A 20381-nucleotide genomic window follows, 5' to 3' on the forward strand; every position below is an offset into this window, starting at 1 on the left:
AGATCTTGACTCCAGCGGTCAACCAGTCGGGGGTGGTACCTGGGATTGCCAGGTATTGTGCTAGCCAGGGACGAACCTCCTCACCCATCTCCATCTTCTCCATGTACAAGGTTTCATCCTCCTCATTGAAGCCAAGGTATTTGTTGAGGTACTTCCCTTCAAATAACACTGTTAGATTCCGAACCTTGGTCACTTTGGAGCCCTTTTTGATGTGGGCTACATTGCAGTAAAATTCTTTGACCATGTGTTCGTTGGCATCCACACACTCTTCTAGAAAATGCTCCCAGCCCACTCTAGTCCTAAATTGTCTTTGTACATTGGGGTTGTGGGGTAATAGGTCTCTATCAATGAATCTCCTCTCCGGAATCAACTTTCTCACCGGCCACCACTCCCTAAATTTGTGGTACGCCACCTCACTCACGAACCTATCTCGTCAAACCTTCGGCTTCCTCGTTCTATCAACACCCCCAACCCTTGGTTCTCCTCCTTCTGCCACTTCCTCATCTCCCTCTACTTCCTCCTCACCTCCTTCTCCACCCTCCCCGGATAATGAAGCTGTGGGGGAGGTAGAGTATTCCTTACTACCCGCTGTTGAGCCCTCAGATGACCCAGAAGAAACATGTGTTGGTGCTTGGGCAGTGGGTGATGGTGGAGGAGTGTCTCTTAGCCTGAATCTCTCCGGCCAGTCTTCAACATATTCAGGCACGGAGTCTGAAGAAATGTCCCTTGATGGCTCATACTCACTCCCCGAGGAATGGGAGGCAGCTCTATCAGCAGCTTTTATTAATTTTCTGGTCCTTTTAATGTTTTCCCGAGCTTGGGGAGTGAGTTTTATCATCTTCTTTTTCCCTCCCCGGGAGGATTCACCTCTGCCCGGTTGTTTTGAGCCTTTTCCTCGTTGTTTAACCATTGTTTGCAAAACAGTTCAATCCGCTTGTTAGTATCAATGTAATCAGTTAAGAACAATGTTTCAGAAGCAGTAAAGAAGAGTTGCAGACAGGTTGCAGAATTTGCCCAGTGCGGACCGCACAAAATGGTGTGCGGTCGCACATGGGCCAGTGCGGACCGCACAATAGCACTTGCATAGCCCTGGTTCGGTAACACCTGAGGAACTGCTCTTGGAGGTGGCGGAGGAGGGTCTGGGACGTTTTCATTAGCATTGGCCTGGCAGCCCCGTCGTGGTCTGAGAGGTACAAGAGGCACCTCGTCTTCTCCAATGTCATCTACCTCCTCCCCCGCTAGCACATTTCCAAGAGGGTCATTAGCATTTAAACCCATTTGGTACCTGCAGTAGTCACACACACAAATTAGTAACAAAGAAGGAAAGAAGAACAATACACAAAACTAACTAAATAGATAGCCAAAACAGTTAGCTCCCCGGCAACGGTGCCAAAAGTGATAGCTGCCAACTCCGCACTACTATAAAGTAGCAAGAGAGGGTCACAATAGCTTTTGCCCGATTTTGGGTCGGGATCGAATCCACAGAGAGCTAGAATTGAAATTGAGTATCTATCTAGTTTAGGATTGCGTATGTGTTCTTAGTTACACTTCTCAACATTTTTGGGATTTTCTTTATAATTCTACTTTTAACAAACTACAAATTGTAAATAAAACTAAGAGTTAAAATGCTACAGATTGTCCAAATCGTTTAAAGGGCACTAGGATAGTGACTACCACCTAGGTGGTTAATTGATGGGTACTTGAATCTAAGGCACGTTTGACATATTTGGGGAGTATGTTATAACCGTTGCACGACTTTACCCACTCTACACCTCTCGGTGGTTCAAGTGATTTTGCCCGAATTGGCTTTCTCAAGACCAATTGGGTATGCAAATTTGCACAAGCAACTAGGGTTCAATTCGGGTATTACTCTCTCGAGGTTTAACCCTTTAATTAGGGCTATCAATCTCTTGAGTACGCCCCAATTTATTGTTGGACCAATTTCACTTAGGCTCTCTTTCTCAAGAGGAGCTCAAGTCAACTCAACACAAACTAGTGTTTGCAACCACTAATTCAGAAATTAACCATGAAATTGGCCCAAATAACAAACACCCATAGTCAAATTAGCCCTAAAATACAAGACCCATCAATTACCCACACTAGGGTTGAGCCACAACCCTAGCTATGGGGTCTAGCTACTCATATTCAAAGAAGAAAAACAAGAAATAGATGAAGATAAACACATATTAATTAATTGCTAAGCTAAATACAAAGATTCAATGATGGAAAGTAAGTAAAAATGCCCAAAATGGCTAAGAAAAGTCAAACCACGAGCGCAGCTGGTGTATTACAATATCTGATACCCTAAAAATGAAAAAAGAATCTATTTATACTAAGCTAAAAAATCTGGACAAAATTGCNATATCTGATACCCTAAAATGAAAAAGATCTATTTATACTAAGCTAAAAATCTGGACAAAATTGCCCCTGCGGGGTTAGTGTGGACCGCACAAAATGGACCGCGGTCCGCACTGGGCTCTTGACTTCAAAATTCTTGCTCTCTGAACTTGGGCTCCGCGGACCGCACAGAATGGACTGCGGCCTCGGAGGCTTCTAATGCGGTCCGCACAAATTTGACCGCGGACCGCGGAGGCTTAAAACTTGAAAATGCAACCTCTCTGAATCTTGGCACTGCGGACCGCACAGAATGGTAGTGCGGCCGCATTGCCTTCAGTGCGGACCGTACAAAACCTTGTGCGGCCGCACTGCCTGGATGCTAGAAAATACAGCTCTCTGAATCTCCCAGTGTGGACCGCACAAAGTGGTGTGCGGCCGCACTGGGCCTGTTTTGACTGAACTTGGCCTGTCTTTGGCACTTGTGCAAGTTTCACTCCTTTAGAGCCGATCTTTGACATTTTGTCACTTTGTTGATCAAACCTGCAATCAAGCACAACTTGTGAGCCTTTTGGGACTATTTTGTATGAATATTTGATCAAAGCATAAATAAGAAGGAGTATAAAATGCTTCAAAATCTCTAGTTATCATCCATCTGTCGCAGATGCGACCCAGGGGAAGGCCAGGAAAAAACTGTAGAAGTGGTCCCAGCTCCTCTTGGCCTGTTCCGCAGGTGCGGACGTTTTCTCGTAGAAGCGGGACCGCAGATGAGGTCCCCTAACCGCAGATGCAGAAATCGCTGAAGCAGTGAGCTTCATTTAATACGGGTTCTAAACCAATTTTTGACATTTTTCACTCTTCCATTGGCGATTTTGGGAGCTTTTGAGAGAAGATTTCCACCTAGCATCTTGAGGTAAGTTTATCCCATCTATCCTTAGTTTAATACTTGTATCTTAGGTAGATTAAACACTAGAATTTAGGTAAATCAAGGGGTTAGAGCAAAACCTAGGGTTTTAACAAAAAAATTAGATTTAACTACGAAATTTGTTATGAAATGGACTAGAAATTGTATATTAATGATCCTTAGGTTCTAGAGAACAACTTCCTTCGAAAAATTTCAGAATCCGGGCACGTGGGCCCGGGGTCGGATTTTAGGAAACTTGTGTTAATAGTTGGGAAATTGCTTAAATAGTTAGAATTCGATTTTGTGAGCCTATATTGATTAGTTCCTACATCATTTAACTAGTTTGGGATCGTTCGGCTACGAATTAAGGGTTTGGGCTCGTTCTTGGTATTGGAAGTTCACTTGGAGCAAGGTGAGTCTCCTTTCTAACCTTGTAAGAGGGAACTATCCCCATATGTGTAATAACTGAATAATTTGCTACTAAATGTGGGGGCTACGTACGCACTAGGTGACGAAAGTCCGTACGTAGCTACTATCATGTTAATTGTCCGCGTAGTCTAGGACCCGTATCATGCTATATTTGTGATGGTCTCTATATTTCCTCACCAATGTGATCACTTAGGAGATGCTAGAAATTTGGGAAGGAATATAAGCGAATATATATATACTTGTTGGACACTTGTATAAATTTATTTGGAAATAAATGCGCATTCATGTGATTCTTGATATTAATTGACATTTGTGGATAGGGTCGATCGCCTCGGTAGAAATAGATGCATCTATGGTTCGCGCCATTCGACCCTCTGGCAGTGCACAATTTACTTTCTATTGGATCGGGCCGTCGACCTCGGCATAATGTGTGCATGAGACTTATGTATATGTGAAATCTTATCCATGACTTGTTCTGTTAAATACTTGAAATGTGTACGGTTAGCTGTAAATTGTTAAGGACATGACTTATTACCTCTTGCTGCATGCTGTTGATTATTTGTAACTATCCTGCCTAACAGAACACTTTATTATATTATGTGACCCTAGTAAATGTCAAGTCGACCTCTCGTTTCTACTTTTTCGAGATTAGACGGGATACTTACTGGGTACATATTGTTTATGTACTCATACTACACTTCTGTACTTAATTGTACAGGATCTGAGGCAGGTACATCTGGCTATCAGTTTGGTGCGCACCCCTGATTCATAGCTTGAGATTTCCGCGGTGAGCTGCTCCCTTCCTGAGACGTTCAGCAGCTTGATGGAGTCTTTTCCTTACTTTTGCTGTCTATTCTATCTCAGACAGTAGGATAGTTTTATTATTTTGTATATTCTACTAGTTGCCCATTACTTGTCAGGTCTTGGCACACACGTTAGTAGACTATCATTTTGGGGGTTGTATAACTCTTTTGGCATATTATTGTTCATTTCTGATTTGACTTGAGCTTTATGAATTTCTATACTTACTTTGGGTAAAAAAAATAAAACTGAGAACTAAATTACATTTTCCGCGTTGGCTTGCCCGATAATGGTGTTGGGTGGCATCACGATCTATTTCGGAAATGGGTCATGACAACATGGTATTAGAGCACTAGGTTCACGTAGGTCTCACAAGTCATGGGCAAACCTAATAGAGTCTTGTGGATCGGTACGGAGACGTCTGTATTTATCTTTGAGAGGCTATATGGTTTTAGGAAAACTACTCTTTATTCATTTCCTCTCGTGCAGTGGTCAGTATACTAAGTTTCCTTCTTTACTCTCTCACAGATAGTGAGGACACGGAAGGCTGATGTTCCGAACCCGGGAGGGGCTGCTCCCCCCGCTACTAGAGACCGAGGCAGAGGCCGGGGGAGGGCACCGGCCCGAGGTAGGGGACGAGGGCGTCCCAGAGCTGTCCCAGTAGCACTACCAGCAGATCCTGCGGGAGACCCTATTATTGAGGAGCAGGGCGAGGTGCCCGCAGCCGAGCCTACCCCAGCGGAATTTATGACAGCACCGGGCTTCCAGGAGGTCATGGGCCGTATGCTGTGGTTCATGGACACTATGACTCAGGCTGATCTATTTCCAGTAGATCCAGCTACATCACAGGCAGGAGGGGGAGCACAGACCCCTACTGCTTAGGCTCCTAGGCACGCAGCTGCAGTGTATTAGACTCCGGGCGCTCTGCCCACAGATAAGGCCCAGCCAGTTGCTGCAGCGATACCCGAGCCCAGACCAGCTGCAGATGGTGACCCGCAGAAGCTGTTGGATAGATGGACTAGACTTCACCCTCCTGTCTTCGGGGTTGAGCGCCATGAGGATGCTTAGGACTTCATTGATAGGTGCAGGGATAGACTACACAACATGAGGATATTGGACTCGCATGGGGTTGACTTTACTATTTTTCAGCTAGAGGGCAGGGCCCGCAGATGGTGGCAGTCTTATGTTCTGGGCAGACCAGCAGGTTCTCCTCCTATCACTTGGAGTCAGTTCACGCAGTTGTTTCTGGACACGTATATTCCGCCCTCTGAGAGGGAAGAGCTACGGTATCAGTTTGAGCAGCTGGAGCAGGGTCAGATGTCCGTGACCGATTATGAGGCGAGGTTTTCTAAGCTATCCCGCCATGCATTGATGATACTTCCTAGTGACGCAGAGAGAGTGCGGAGGTTTGTTGCAGGGTTGCATTCTGGGATCAAGGCCAACATGGCCCGAGAGGTGGAGATGGTGACTCCTTATCAAATAGTAGTGGAGATCGCTCGGAGGATTGAGGGTTACCGTCTGAGGGGTAGGGAGCAGATGCAGCAGGATAAGAGGGCTAGGTTCTCCAGAGAGTTCAGAGGTGCCCCAGCTAGGGGCAGAGGTCAGTTTGGGAGGGGACAGCCCAGCAGGCCCCCATACTCAGCACCACCACCTGCTCGGGGTGCTCCAGTGCGTCCCTATTTCAGCGCCATGCCAGAGAGTTCTCATCGCCCACCAGCTATTCAGGGTTCCTCCAGTGGGTATTCAGGTCCTCAGGGTTCTTCTGATTCCTATTTCAGTGCTATGCCAGAGAGTTCATATCGCCCACCAGCTATTCAGGCTTCTTCCAGTGGGTCTCCAGGCCATCAGGGTCAGCCATCAGGGCAGCAGGCCACCGCGCCGCGGGGTTGTTTCGAGTGCGGGGACCTTGGTCATATGAGGAGATACTGCCCCAGGCTTCGGGGCAAGGCAGTACAGCAGGGTCAGCAGCCTATGATTTCAGCACCGGCTGCCCTACCACCTAGAGGTGGAGGGCAGACTGGTAGGGGCCGTCCTAGAGGTGGAGGTCAGGCAGGGAGAGGTCAGCCAGCTGCTGCTCAGTCAGGTGGAGGCCACCCAGCCGGCGCTCCAGCCAGATTCTATGCCCTTCCGGCTAGGCTAGATGCATTAGCCTCAGATGCCGTTATCACAGGTATTATTTCCGTCTGCAGTAGAGATGCTTTGGTATTATTTGATCCAGGGTCCACCTATTCATATGTATCATCTCTGTTTGCTCGTTTCCTGGTTATTCCTCCTGCACCTTTCGGCACTCTTATTTATGTGTCCACTCCTGTGGGCGACTCTGTGGTTGTAGACCGGATCTACCGGTCCTGTGTGGTTACATTCTGTGGTTTTGAGACTAGAGCAGATCTCTTGTTGCTCGACATGATCGACTTTGAGGTCATCCTGGGCATGGATTGGTTATCTCCATATCACGCCGTCCTAGATTGCCATGCCAAGACTGTTACTTTAGCGATGCCAGGATTGCCAGGGTTGGAGTGGAAGGGTTCCACAGTTGATACACCTAGCCGGGTTATCTCTTTCCTGAAGGCTCGACAAATAATCGAGAAAGGGTGTTTGGCGTACTTGGCTTATGTTTGGGACACCACCGCAGAGTCTCCGCCGATTGATTCAGTTCCACTAGTTCGAGAGTTCGCCGATGTATTTCCATTTGATCTTACTGGCATGCCACCGGATCGTGATATTGACTTTTGTATTGATTTGGCTCCAGGCACCCAGCCTATATCTATCCCACCGTACTGTATGGCTCTTAAAGAGTCGAAGGAGCTGAAGGAGCAGCTTGAGGAGTTGTTAGCAAAGGGGTTTGTTAGGCCCAGTGTATCACTTTGGGGTGCACCAGTGTTATTCGTGAAGAAGAAGGGTGGGACTATGCGGATGTGCATTGATTACCGCCAGTTGAGCAAAGTCACCATCAAGAACAAGTACCCGTTGCCTCGTATCGACGATTTGTTCGACCAGTTGTAGGGTGCTAGGGTGTTCTCTAAGATCGACTTGAGGTCGGATTACCATCAATTGAAGATTCGGGACTCGGATGTCCCGAAGACTGCATTCCGGACTAGATATGGCCATTATGAGTTTCTGGTGATGTCCTTCGGCTTGACTGATGCACCGGCGGCATTCATGGACTTGATGAATAGGGTGTTCAGGCCTTATATTGATTCCCTCATCATCGTCTTCATTGACGACATCTTGATATACTCACGTAGCCTGGGGGAGCACGGGCAGCATCTGAGAGTAGTGCTTCAGACCTTGCGAGAGCAGAAGCTATATGCTAAGTTCTCCAAGTGTGAGTTTTGGCTAGAGTCAGTGGCATTCTTGGGGCATGTTGTGTCAGGAGAGGGTATTAAGGTGGATCCCAAGAAGATTGAGGCAGTTCAGAGTTGGCCACGCCCTACTTCAGTGACCGAGATCAGGAGTTTCCTGGGGTTAGCAGGTTATTACAGGCGGTTCGTGCAGGGCTTTTCATCTATTGCATCACCTCTGACTAGATTGACCCAGAAGGGTGCTCCTTTCCATTGGTCCGATGATTGTGAGGCGAGCTTCCAAAAGCTCAAGACAGCCTTGACTACAACACCAGTTCTTGTGTTGCCTTCCGGTTCAGGGATGTATACAGTATATTGTGACGCTTCGCGCGTTGGCTTGGGTTGTGTATTGATGCAGGAGGGGCGAGTTATTGCATATGCCTCCCGTCAGCTGAAGATTCATGAGAAAAATTATCCTGTGCACGATCTGGAGTTGGCGGCGATTGTTCATGCTCTTAAGATATGGAGGCACTACCTGTATGGGGCGTCATGCGAGGTTTATACTGATCATCGCAGCTTGCAGCATTTGTTCAAGCAGAGGGATCTTAATTTGAGGCAGCGCAGGTGGCTTGAGTTACTGAAGGATTATGACATCACCATTCTTTATCATCCGGGCAAGGCGAATGTGGTCGCGGATGCCTTAAGCAGGAAGGCAGAGAGTATGGGTAGCTTGGCATTCATTCCAGCAGAGGAGAGGCCACTAGCTTTGGACATTCAGTCCTTGGCTAACAGACTAGTGAGGTTGGACATTTCGGAGCCCAGCCGGGTTCTTGCGTGTGTGGTTGCTCAGTCTTCATTATTGGGGCAGATAAAGGCCCGGCAGTTCGATGATCCACATCTGGCGGTTCTCAGAGAGACGGTGCTTCAGGGAGGTGCCAAGGAGGTTTCTATCGGCGAGGATGGTGTTTTGCGGCTCCAGGGTCGTCTCTGTGTTCCTAATGTTGATGGCCTGAGGGAGAGGATACTAGAGGAGGCACACAGTTCGCGGTATTCCATCCATCCGGGAGCTACGAAGATGTATCGTGACTTGAGGCAGCATTATTGGTGGCGGAGGATGAAGAAAGACATAGTGGAGTATGTGGCTAGGTGTTTGAATTGCCAGCAGTTCAAGTATGAACATCAGAGGCCAGGTGGCCTACTTCAGCAGATGCCTATACCAGAGTGGAAGTGGGAGCGCATTACCATGGATTTCGTAGTTGGGTTGCCGCGGACTTTGCGGAAGTTTGATTCAGTATGGGTCATCGTTGATAGGTTGACCAATTCGGCTCACTTTATTCCAGTGGCGACTACTTATACAACAGAGAGAATTGCTCAGATTTACATTCGGGAGATAGTCCGGTTGCACGGTGTGCCTGTTTCCATTATATCAGACAGAGGCCCTCAGTTCACTTACCATTTCTGGAGAGCTGTTCAGAGTGAGTTGGGGACCCGCGTAGAGCTTAGCATAGCATTCCATCCTCAGACCGACGGACAGTCCGAGCGGACGATTCAGATTCTAGAGGATATGCTTAGAGCCTGTGTGATTGACTTTGGGGGGCAGTGGGACCAGTTCTTGCCCTTGGCGGAATTTGCGTACAACAACAGCTACCAGTCTAGCATTGAGATGGCCCCATTTGAGGCTTTGTACGGTCGGCGGTGTCGTTCTCCTATCGGGTGGTTTGAGCCGGGTGAGGCTAAGTTATACGGTACAGATTTGGTGCAAGATGCCTTGGACAAGGTGAAGTTGATTCAGGAAAGGCTTCGCATGGCTCAGTCCAGACAGAAGAGTTATGCGGATCAGAAGGCGCGTGATGTATCATTCATGGTTGGCGAGAAGGTTCTTTTGAAAGTCTCGCCAATGAAGGGTATTATGAGGTTCGGGAAGAAGGGCAAGTTGAGCCCAAGGTTTATTGGCCCCTTCGAGGTGTTGAGACGAGTTGGGGAGGTTGCCTATGAGCTTGCTTTACCCCCAGTTTATCGGGAGTTCATCCGGTTTTTCATGTATCGATGCTTCGGAAGTATCATCCCGACCTATCCCATGTGTTAAACTTCAGTACTATTTAGCTGGACGAGAGTTTGGGTTATGAGGAGGAGCCAGTTGCCATCATTGATAGACAGGATCGCCAGTTGAGATCCAAGAGGATTTCTGCAGTGAGAGTCCAGTGGAGGGGCCAACCAGTCGAGGAGGTGACCTGGGAGTCCGAGGAGGACATGCGGAGCAGATACCCACATTTATTCAGCACTTCAGGTACTTTCCTATGCCCGTTCGAGGATGAACGTTTGTTTAAGAGGTGGAGGATGTAATGACCTGACCGGTCGTTTGCCTTTTTAGAACCTCATTCCCCCAAATAACACTCTCCGTGCTTGCTTTAACTAATATACGACCTGCGGGGATGGTTGGTTCGGGATTTGGAAGAGTTTGGATTGAAATATGCACAGTTGACTCTTTAGGATTTTCTTAAAAGGCTAAGTTTGACTTTGGTCAACATTTTGAGCAAACGGGCCCGGATTCATGTTTTGACGGTTCCGGAGGGTCCGCAGGAAAATATGGGACCTGGGCGTGTGCCCGGAATCGAATTCCGAGGTCCCTAGCCCGAGTAATGAATTTTTATTTGAAATTGTTAGACTGAAATTCTATGGATTTAAAGAAACTAATTAATGATTGATCACGTTGGTATTGGAATCGTATGTTGGTTCTGAAGCCCAGTACAGGTCCAATATAACATTTAAGACTTGACCGCAAAATTTGGTGTCAATCTGAGTAGTCTAAGGGCATTTTGGCCCGTTAGAGGAAAATTAAGAACTTGAAGTTACATAAGTTTGATTCAATTGGTCTTACGGGGGTGATTCTTAGATTTAGCGTTATTTCGAGCATTCCGAAGGTTTGAGTAGGTCCGTTTCGTGATTTCAGACTTGTCGGTATGTTCGGGCGGGGCCCAGGAGCCCCGAGCGTCAATCGAACGAGGTTCGAGTGAAGTGGAAAATTTTTAGAAGTGCTGAAGTTGCTGCTTCTATCATAACCGCACCTACGGTTTGTGGACCGCAGGTGCGGCCCATCTGTCGTAGATGCGGCCCAGGGGAAGGCCAGGAAAAAACCGCAGAAGCAGTTCTCCAGCCGCAGAAGCGGTCCCAGCTCCTCTTGGCCTGTTCCGCAAGTGCGGACGTTTTCTCGCAGAAGCGGGACCGTATATGCGGTCCCCTAACCGCAGATGCGGAAATCGCTGAAGCAGTGAGCTTCATTTAATACGGGTTCCAACCCAATTTTTGACACTTTTCACTCTTCCATTGGCGATTTTGGGAGCTTTTGAGAGAAGATTTCCACCTAGCATCTTGAGGTAAGTTTATCCCATCTATCCTTAGTTTAATACTTGTATCTTAGGTAGATTAAACACTAGAATTTAGGTAAATCAAGGGGTTAGAGCAAAACCTAGGGTTTTAACAAAAAATTAGATTTAACTACAAAATTTGTTATGAAACGGATTAGAAATTGTATAGTAATGATCCTTAGGTTATAGAGAACAACTTCCTTCAAAAAAATTCGGAATCTGGGCACGTGGGCCCGGGGTCGGATTTTCGGAAACTTGTGTTAATGGTTGGGAAATTGCTTAAATAGTTAGAATTCGATTTTGTGAGCCTATATTGATTAGTTCCTACCTCATTTAACTAGTTTGGGATCGTTCGGCTCCGAATTGAGGGTTTGGGCTCGTTCTTGGTATTGGAAGTGCACTTGGAGCAAGGTGAGTCTCCTTTCTAACCTTGTAAGAGGGAATTGTCCCCATAGGTGTAATAACTGAATAATTTGCTACTAAATGCGGGGGCTACGTACGCACTAGGTGACAAGAGTCCGTACGTAGCTACTATCATGTTAATTGTCCAGGTAGTCTAGGACTCGTATCATGCTATATTTGTGAAGGTCTCTATATTTCCTCACCAATGTGATCACTTAGGAGATGCTAGAAATTTGGGAAGGAATATAAGCGAATATATATATACTTGTTGGACACTTGTATAAATTTATTTGGAAATAAATGCGCATTCATGTGATTCTTGATATTAATTGACATTTGTGGATCGGGCCGATCGCCTCGGTAGAAATAGATGCATCTATGGTTCGCGCCATTCGACCCTCTAGCAGTGCACAATTTACTTTCTGTTGGATCGGGCCGTCGACCTCGGCATAATGTGTGCATGAGACTTATGTATATGTGAAATCTTATCCATGACTTGTTCTGTTAAATACTTGAAATGTGTACGGTTAACTGTAAATTGTTAAGGACATGACTTATTACCTCTTGCTGCATGCTGTTGATTATTTGTAACTATCCTGCCTAGCAGAACACTTTATTATATTATTTGACCCTAGTAAGTGTCAAGTCGACCTCTCGTCTCTACTTCTTCGAGATTAGACGGGATACTTACTGGGTACATATTGTTTATGTACTCATACTTTACTTCTGTACTTAATTGTACAGGATCTGAGGTAGGTACATCTGGCTATCAGTTTGGTGCGCACCCCTGAATCATAGCTTGAGATTTCCACGGTGAGCTGCTCCCTTTCTGAGACGTTCAGCAGCTTGATGGAGTCTTTTCCTTACTTTTGCTGTCTATTCTATCTCAGACAGTAGGATAATTTTATTATTTTGTATATTCTACTAGTTTCCCATTACTTGTGACACCAGGTCTTGGCATACACGTTAGTAGACTATCATTTTGGGGGTTGTATAACTATTTTGGTATATTATTGTTCATTTCTGATTTGACTTGAGCTTTATGAATTTCTATACTTACTTTGGGTAAAAAAATAAAACTGAGAACTGAATTACATTTTTCGCGTTGGCTTGCCCGATAATGATGTTGGACGCCATCATGATCTATTTCGGAAATGGGTCGTGATATTTTATTTGTGAATTACAACACAATTAGTCTATACCACACGGCACTATTTCCATGAGATACTTTTATTCTGTGAGTTTATGCACTAAGATTGAGTACAACAGAGAAAGGATGGTTTAGCATGATTAATGTGGAGTTATTTGGTAACTGTTTATTTTCTTTTTTCATAAATCATTGCAAATTGAATATGTGTCACATGTTGATGCCAAGGACAAACCAAAAATTTGAGAAAGAAAATATATTACCTGGACTGAGTCCGTTTTAAACATGCGGTGCTCTTGCGGACAGAGTAACACAAAAGAGTTATTGATGTTACTTGGTTTATCAAGCATTCAGATTCCATATGATTAACTTCTAATCGGTAGGTCAAGATTAAGCATTATTTTGAGCTGACTATATCTAGAAGGATCTTTTTATTTGATTACATCTTCTGCGGTATTTTTTGAAATCTAAATTGTTTTTATTTGTTGATTTTTTTATAGAATGATTATTCATCAAAGAGAAGTTTAAGGAAGTCATCTGTTTAAAGAAGTCTGATGACTTCGATGACTGAGGTATGTATTAGGTCATGAGCAACAACAATTAGATGAGAAAATAAAAATAAGTTTATTGCCAAGCACCTACTCTAAGATAATGCTGAGATGATATAAAGAAATGCCACGTCCGCCCATATTTTATTCTTTTAGTGGTAATAGAAATTGTATCAATGGATCTTACACATTTTCTAATCATGCGATTGGACTTACTTATTTATTTTGTTTGAGGGTAAGTAAAATTCTAGACAAACTTTTCTGCAGATCGTTTGCATTAAATTTTTGGCATATTTATATAGTTGTTAGCATTAGCTTATTAAAAAAATAAGAATTAGCATTTCTTCGATTTTTTATAATTGTTAACCAGTTTAATCTTGAGGATCTGAGGACCCCATACACTTTTGAGATGAATTAGTTTTACGGTGCATAAGTAGATTGTAGTAACGACGTCTTTGCTTTTAAAGATATTGTTTCATCTTTTCTAAAGGATCGTGACTCAGACACTTGGATATAGTACTCTAGAGTAATTTATTTGCACAGATACTTGTCTTGTGTCTATATGTTCTCTCTTTCTAGCTTAACTTTGTATCACGATATATTTCAAATTCTTGGTGTGGGACTTGTAGTAGTAAATATTTTCTATTAAAAATATTTAATATCTTATTATTTTATCAGAATAGGAGCAAGCTCTCATGATGGAGATCAGGAAGAATACAAAGTAGAAGATGTTTCCAGCAATGTGCAAATCCTTGTAATACTCTATATGGCTCTTAACTGGACTATGTAATTTCTATTGTTCATAGGTGATATCGCAATGATATCAACATAATACATCTGGTTAATCATGTGGTATATAATGATAGGTAGGAAATGAACAATTAGTCATATGCTTGGATTTGATTTTGTAATTGATTTTAAAAGAAAAGCACAACAAAATGAAATATTTGCTCGGTTCTACACACGTTGGGCCCTTGGGGAGGTACATATAGTTTTCTATGTCTCTCACTATTTACTGAGAATGGAACTGTCTTTTCGTCTGTGATATGGTTATTTTAAATAATTTATTGCTATTTATAGTTGCAATCACATATAAATATGCGTTCATTCACAGTCAAAATTATATCAGAACTCAAATTATTAGACTCTCGATCAAAATTAGACTCAAATTATTGGACTATTGTATAATTGCCCGTGCATAGCACGAGCAATACTCATCTAGTTTTTAAGAAAATACCAAAAGTATGCAAAAAGTATTTGTAAAATGTGACTTAATAGAAAACTATAACGAAAAAATAGACGGTAGCCGTTAATAATGCAGACCATAAGTCGCATTTGACAAAGGGAATGCCTATCACCAAATTGCTGTAAAGCTTATTACTAATTTACAAGAATTTTAAGAGTATCCATACGATCCTATTCATTCATTATATTCAACATTCTCAACTGCATTCAATACGCTAACCCTTTAATTAATAATCGACTCATTCCTCCAAAGTTCATATTTTTACCCCTAAAAGACCTCAAAAGTACATTACAAACTTCACGTTACACACCATTTGTATATATGGGCTAGCCAGTTTTTGGACTGGTCATTCAAAAATAGCCAGCATTTGCAAGGTTATTGAAAAATAGTCACTATTTTGCTGCAATACGGAAAGTTCCAGCATAATATACTGGAGATCGGTGCACCTGTGTATGAACTTCCAGCATATTATGCTGCAACTCCAACATGCGGAAAGTTCCAGCATAATATACTGGAGATTGAAGCACCTGTGTATGAACTTCCGGCATATTATGCTGAACCGGTATATTATACTGGAACTCCAGTATATTATGCTGGAAGTCCAGTATATTTTCAAGTACACTTTCAAATTGCTCAAATCTATTTTGAAGTGAAAAAATAACCTTATCTACTATTTATAAAAGTAATCAATGGTTAACGTAGGAGACATCTCTATCATTTTTTTCGGGGAATCTTTAGAATTTCCACTGCTTAGCTTTTAATTCGCTCCATCAAATGAAATGTGAATAATCCGTCCTCTAAAGGACACTTCGAAAGATTATGAGATTTCATTATCAACATTCTCATCAAATTGTTACTTCCTATATCACACATTTTTTTACGAAATTTAGGTCGATATTCATTTTAAGTACATCCTGAGCCGAGGGTCTATTGGAAACAGCCTCTATATCCTCACAAGACAGGGATAAGGTCTGCGTACACACTATAAGGTCTGCGTACACACTATCCTCTCATGACCCCACGGTGTGGGATAGTACTAGGTATGTTGTTGTTGTTGTTGTATTCATTTCAAGTGCAAATTTTCTTGGCAAAAATCTTAGCATTTGCAAATCCTTCTTCTCTATATTTGTTAAAGAAAGAAATCGAACTTTTTCACTTCATAAAACTTTTTTTTAAACTTATACATAACCCATTAGGTGTAACAAAAAATGGGGCCTCCACAAATGTAGGGCCTAAAGCAGTTATTTTACTTGCTTTATGAAAGGGTTGCCCCTGGTATTCACAAATGCGATTTATAAACAGCAGTCATAAAATTTGATTTATAAGTTGCATTCACCGAACGCGATTTATACGTCGCATTCAGACAATACGAATTATAAGTCACATTTACTTAATCGGAGTTTATGATTCAAGGTATGATTTTATGTGCGAAGCAGAGTACGAGGCAGTATACTTTGGATATTGAATTATGGACTGCTGAAGTGGAGCCTCTTGTAGCTCCGGTATGGGTCCTTTTCCCCTTCCATCTGCACAATTATTTACAGCAAATACTATCTGATGCTACTAGTCCTCATTAATTCCACTTTTAGTTCCTTGTTAATGCCACTAGAGTGCACATGGATAGTCTGTAAATCTATCTGATGCAGTTTTTTGCTTCTTATTAGTTCAGGGGTTGAAATACATAGTATCTCACTGTAGCTTTATCGTTTAGTTTTTAGGCGATTCACCCAGCTAATGTCTTTCTAATAAAATCATAATTAGCAGTAGAAGATTCAAGTGTTTAGTGATCCCTGATGTTGTCAATCGGGATAATCCTAAATGTGAGGGGAACAAGTTGAATTTGTTGGCCAAGTGAAGGTTTGTTTTGAAGATTGACAAAGGAAGTTCAGGCATGAACTAAGTCCATCCCTTGTGTGCATAGACATGGGCAGATTCGAGCAAGTGGGATGCACGTGAAGGAGATAAGCTTAACTTGGTATATTTGATATCTCCTGATCGAAAAGGATGCATAATTGATAAGTAGAAGAACTCCTTACTCAAAGAGAACACTATCCAAGATACGAGAGGAGTTAGAGATTGAAGTCAACTAGAACTCTTCCACCAAGGAAGAGTAGCATTAGAACTCTAGTTATTTTCTACTCTACTAACTCTATAAATCGTAGGATGTTCTCACTTTACAAGTGATGTACAAAAGCAGAAGTTAAACGTGAATCGAGAGCAAAATAGCAAGGCATTTTACAAGCTGTTCGTGTGTGATTCAAGTGTGCAAACCTGAAGCTACATGAACCAGATAGAAGAACCAGTTCCAAGTGTCTGTCTTTTATCCTAGTTCAATTGTAGTACATGTTTTCATATTGTACCTTTCAGCTTTATCTAGAGGCAAATGTAATAGGTACTCAGAGTATTCAAGTTAGAGTTAACTTGAAATTATCGCAACAATTAGAGGTTGTTTGCCACAACGGGATTAGAGTTAATCCTATGTTTACAAGAGTATTTGTAAATGCAGTTTTTGGCTCAGTGATTTAGTGGAGATTTTGGAAAATCCTACTGAGAAGTAGATCGTGGTTTTTTCACCTTTTAAGCTAGGTGTTTTCCACGTAAAATACTTGTGTTCATTACTTTTCGCATTTACTATTTCAGCAATAGTAGGTTAAGGAACACTTAGAAGAACCAACTCCTTCCATAATCAGTTTAAGCGAAAAATTGGACACCACACAAATCACCCCCCTCTTGTGTGGTATTGAAGGTAAAACATCAATTGGTATCAGAGCGGGTTATCCTTGAAGAGGTTAACACTTAGGAACAGATCAAGATGAGTGCACCACCTAGAAACTGGGAAAGGCAATCTACTCCTAGGCCACCACTCTTTAATGGCCAGTACTACTCTTGGTGAAAAAACAGGATGAGAGATCACATCCTCGGAGATGACTATGAGCTATGGGATATTGTCACTGATGGTCCCCTGGCTACCCTGAAAAAAAATGCTAAAGGAGTAGATGTGCCAAAAATAAGAGCTGACTCGCTGCTGAGGACTTGAGGAATGGGAGAAGAATGCTAAGGCCAAAAAATGGCTTATGTGTGGACTTGATCCAAACGAGTATACCAGAATTCAAAGTTGTACTACTGCTAAGGAAATTTGGGACACTTTGCAAGTGGCTCACGAAAGAACACCTCAAGTGAAGAGGTCCATAGGAACACCACTATATTCTCAATATGAGAATTTCACCATGAAGGAAGGGGAAATCATCCAAGAGATGTATGCAAAGTTCACCACACTGACAAATGAACTTAAGTCTCTTGGAAGGATTATTCCTGATGAAGACAGAGTTGAGAAGATTTTGACAAGGGTTCTGCCAGTTACTTGGGAGAGCAAAATCACTGCCATTCAGGAATCAAAGAACACTGCCACTCTTAAGTTGGATAAGCTAATTGGAAATCTCACTGCTTATGAATTTAGAAGGCAAAACATGAAGATGGATCTACCCAAGAAAGAAAGGAGCCTGACACTCAGAATCACTGAAGGTTTTGAATTAGATGATGATGAAATGGCTATGATCACAAAGGACTTCAAGAAGTACCTAATGAGAGGAAAGGGTTCTTCAAGAAGTGGAAGCTACAACAAACCAAGGGTTCCTGAAAAGCAAACCAATGAGGGGTGCTACAAGTGTGGGAAGACTGGTCACCACATCAAAAACTGCCCTCAACGGGAAATTGAATGGAAGATGGAAAGAGCTGAATGAAGAAACAGGAAGAAGGAACAGGTTCAACCCAAGAAGAACAAAGGATCAAAAAAGGTTATGGTTGCTGCTTGGGGAGAAAACTTAGATGAAAGCTCAGATGATGAAGATGGAGATGAACAAACACTTATGACCATTGGAGAATCTGATGACGAATTTGAGGTAAGTGTAATTTATCTCAAAGACAAGATTAGATTTTTATCTAAAGAAAGGCTATCTGAGTTACTTCTAGATTTCATTGATGAATCTGAGAATATAAACCATGAAAAGGAACAGTTGTCTAAGGAATGTGTGATTTTGAAAGCTGGGTGCAAAAATCTGAAACTTAGGGCTAGTGAAAGTTAATGTGAAAATAATGTGTTGAAGAACCAAGTTCGTGAGCTTGACACCACTGTCCTAGAGCTTAGATATGAAAATCTAAAATTAAAATTAGGAACAGGTAAAAAGAAAGCTGATCACACACAACTCACGTTCGAAGAAAATGTAAGACAAAATGAAAGATGAGTTGTACAAAAGAGATAAGCAGATAAGAGTCCTAAAGGATGATCTAAGCAAAGTCAAGTACGAGCTAAACAGACCCTGTAAATGGAATAGGTCCTCCGATGCACTTTCATGGCTACATGAACACCATAGCAGCAACAAGAGAGGACTTGGCTATTGGACCCCAACACCTAAGTGGGATCCCAAAAGCAAGTACCTCACACTTCCTGAGAATAAAATTTGCACACACTGTGAAAAAACTGATCATTATAAAAGTGAATGCACTACAAAAGAAAAGGCTAGTCAAAAGAATAAAATATTTGTTCAAGGAAAAAATAGGCTGCCAAGTTGGGATAAAAAGAATCTGATTCACCCTTTGCCTATAGAAAGGGACCCAAAGTAGTTTGGGTTCCTAAGACTAACCCTTGATTTCCTTTTGCAGGTCCAAGTGAAGGGGAGCAGCCAAATATGGTACATGGATAGTGGCTGCTCAAAGAACATGACAGGAAGCAAGAACCAATGCCTTTCACTTGAGAACCTCAAAGGAGGTAATGCCTCCTTTGGAAATGGGAATAAATGTGAGATCATTGGAGTTGGAAAGGTAGGTAAGACTCATTCTCACTCTATTGATAATGTCTACTTGATAGATGGCCTAAAATACAGTCTAAGAATCGTATCACAACTGTGTGATAGAGGTAACTTGGTAGCTTTCACCTCTACCAAATGTTTTGTGATTAATCATACCACTGACAAGATTGTTTTGCAGGGAAAAAGAGTAAACAATATATATATTGTAGATTTGTCCACACTTTCAGAAAATGAACTCACTTGCTTAAGTGTGTTGGACAATGATCCCCTCCTTTGGCACAAGAGACTTGGACATGCAAGTCTGAGTCAACTAAACAAATTAGTCTCCAAGGACCTGGTGATAGGGTTGCCTAACATCAAGTTCAAGGAAGACAAAGTTTGTGAGGCTTGTGCAAGGGGGAAGCAGATAAGATCCTCTTTTAAATGCAAGAAAGTGGTAAGCACCACCAGAACGATGGAACTGGTCCATATGGATCTCTGTGGTCCAATGAGAACATTAAGCAGAGGTGATAAAAGATATGTGATGGTGATTGTTGATGATTACTCTAGGTTTACTTGGACATTGTTTTTAACATCTAAAGATGAAGCATTTGACATGTTCACTTCTTTTGTTAGGAAAACTCAGAAACAACTAGGTAATCAACTTGCATCAATTAGGTCTGATCATGGCACTGAATTTGAAAATGCTAAATTTGCTGAATTTTATGATGAGCATGGCATATATCACAACTTTTCTACTCCTAGGACTCCAGCACAAAATGGAGTAGTTGAAAGAAAGAATAGGACACTTGAAGATGTCTAGGACTATGCTTCTTTCTAGTAAGCTGCCCCATAGCTTATGGGCGGAAGCTGTAAATACTGCATGCTATATCATAAATAAGTGCATGACTAGACCTCTTGCAGAGAAGACTCCCTATGAGTTACTTAAAGGGAGAAAATCAAACATATCCTATCTTAGGGCATTTGGATGCAAGTGCATTGGCACAACAATGGTAAAGACTCCCTAGGTAAGTTTGATCCTAGAAGTGATGAGGGAGTATTCCTGGGATATTCTTCACATAGCAAAGCTTATAAGGTATGTAACAAAATAAATATCTGTGTAGAAGAAAGTGTTCGTGT

Source organism: Nicotiana attenuata, unplaced genomic scaffold (assembly GCF_001879085.1).
Source record: "Nicotiana attenuata strain UT unplaced genomic scaffold, NIATTr2, whole genome shotgun sequence".
Taxonomy (NCBI): domain Eukaryota; kingdom Viridiplantae; phylum Streptophyta; class Magnoliopsida; order Solanales; family Solanaceae; genus Nicotiana; species Nicotiana attenuata.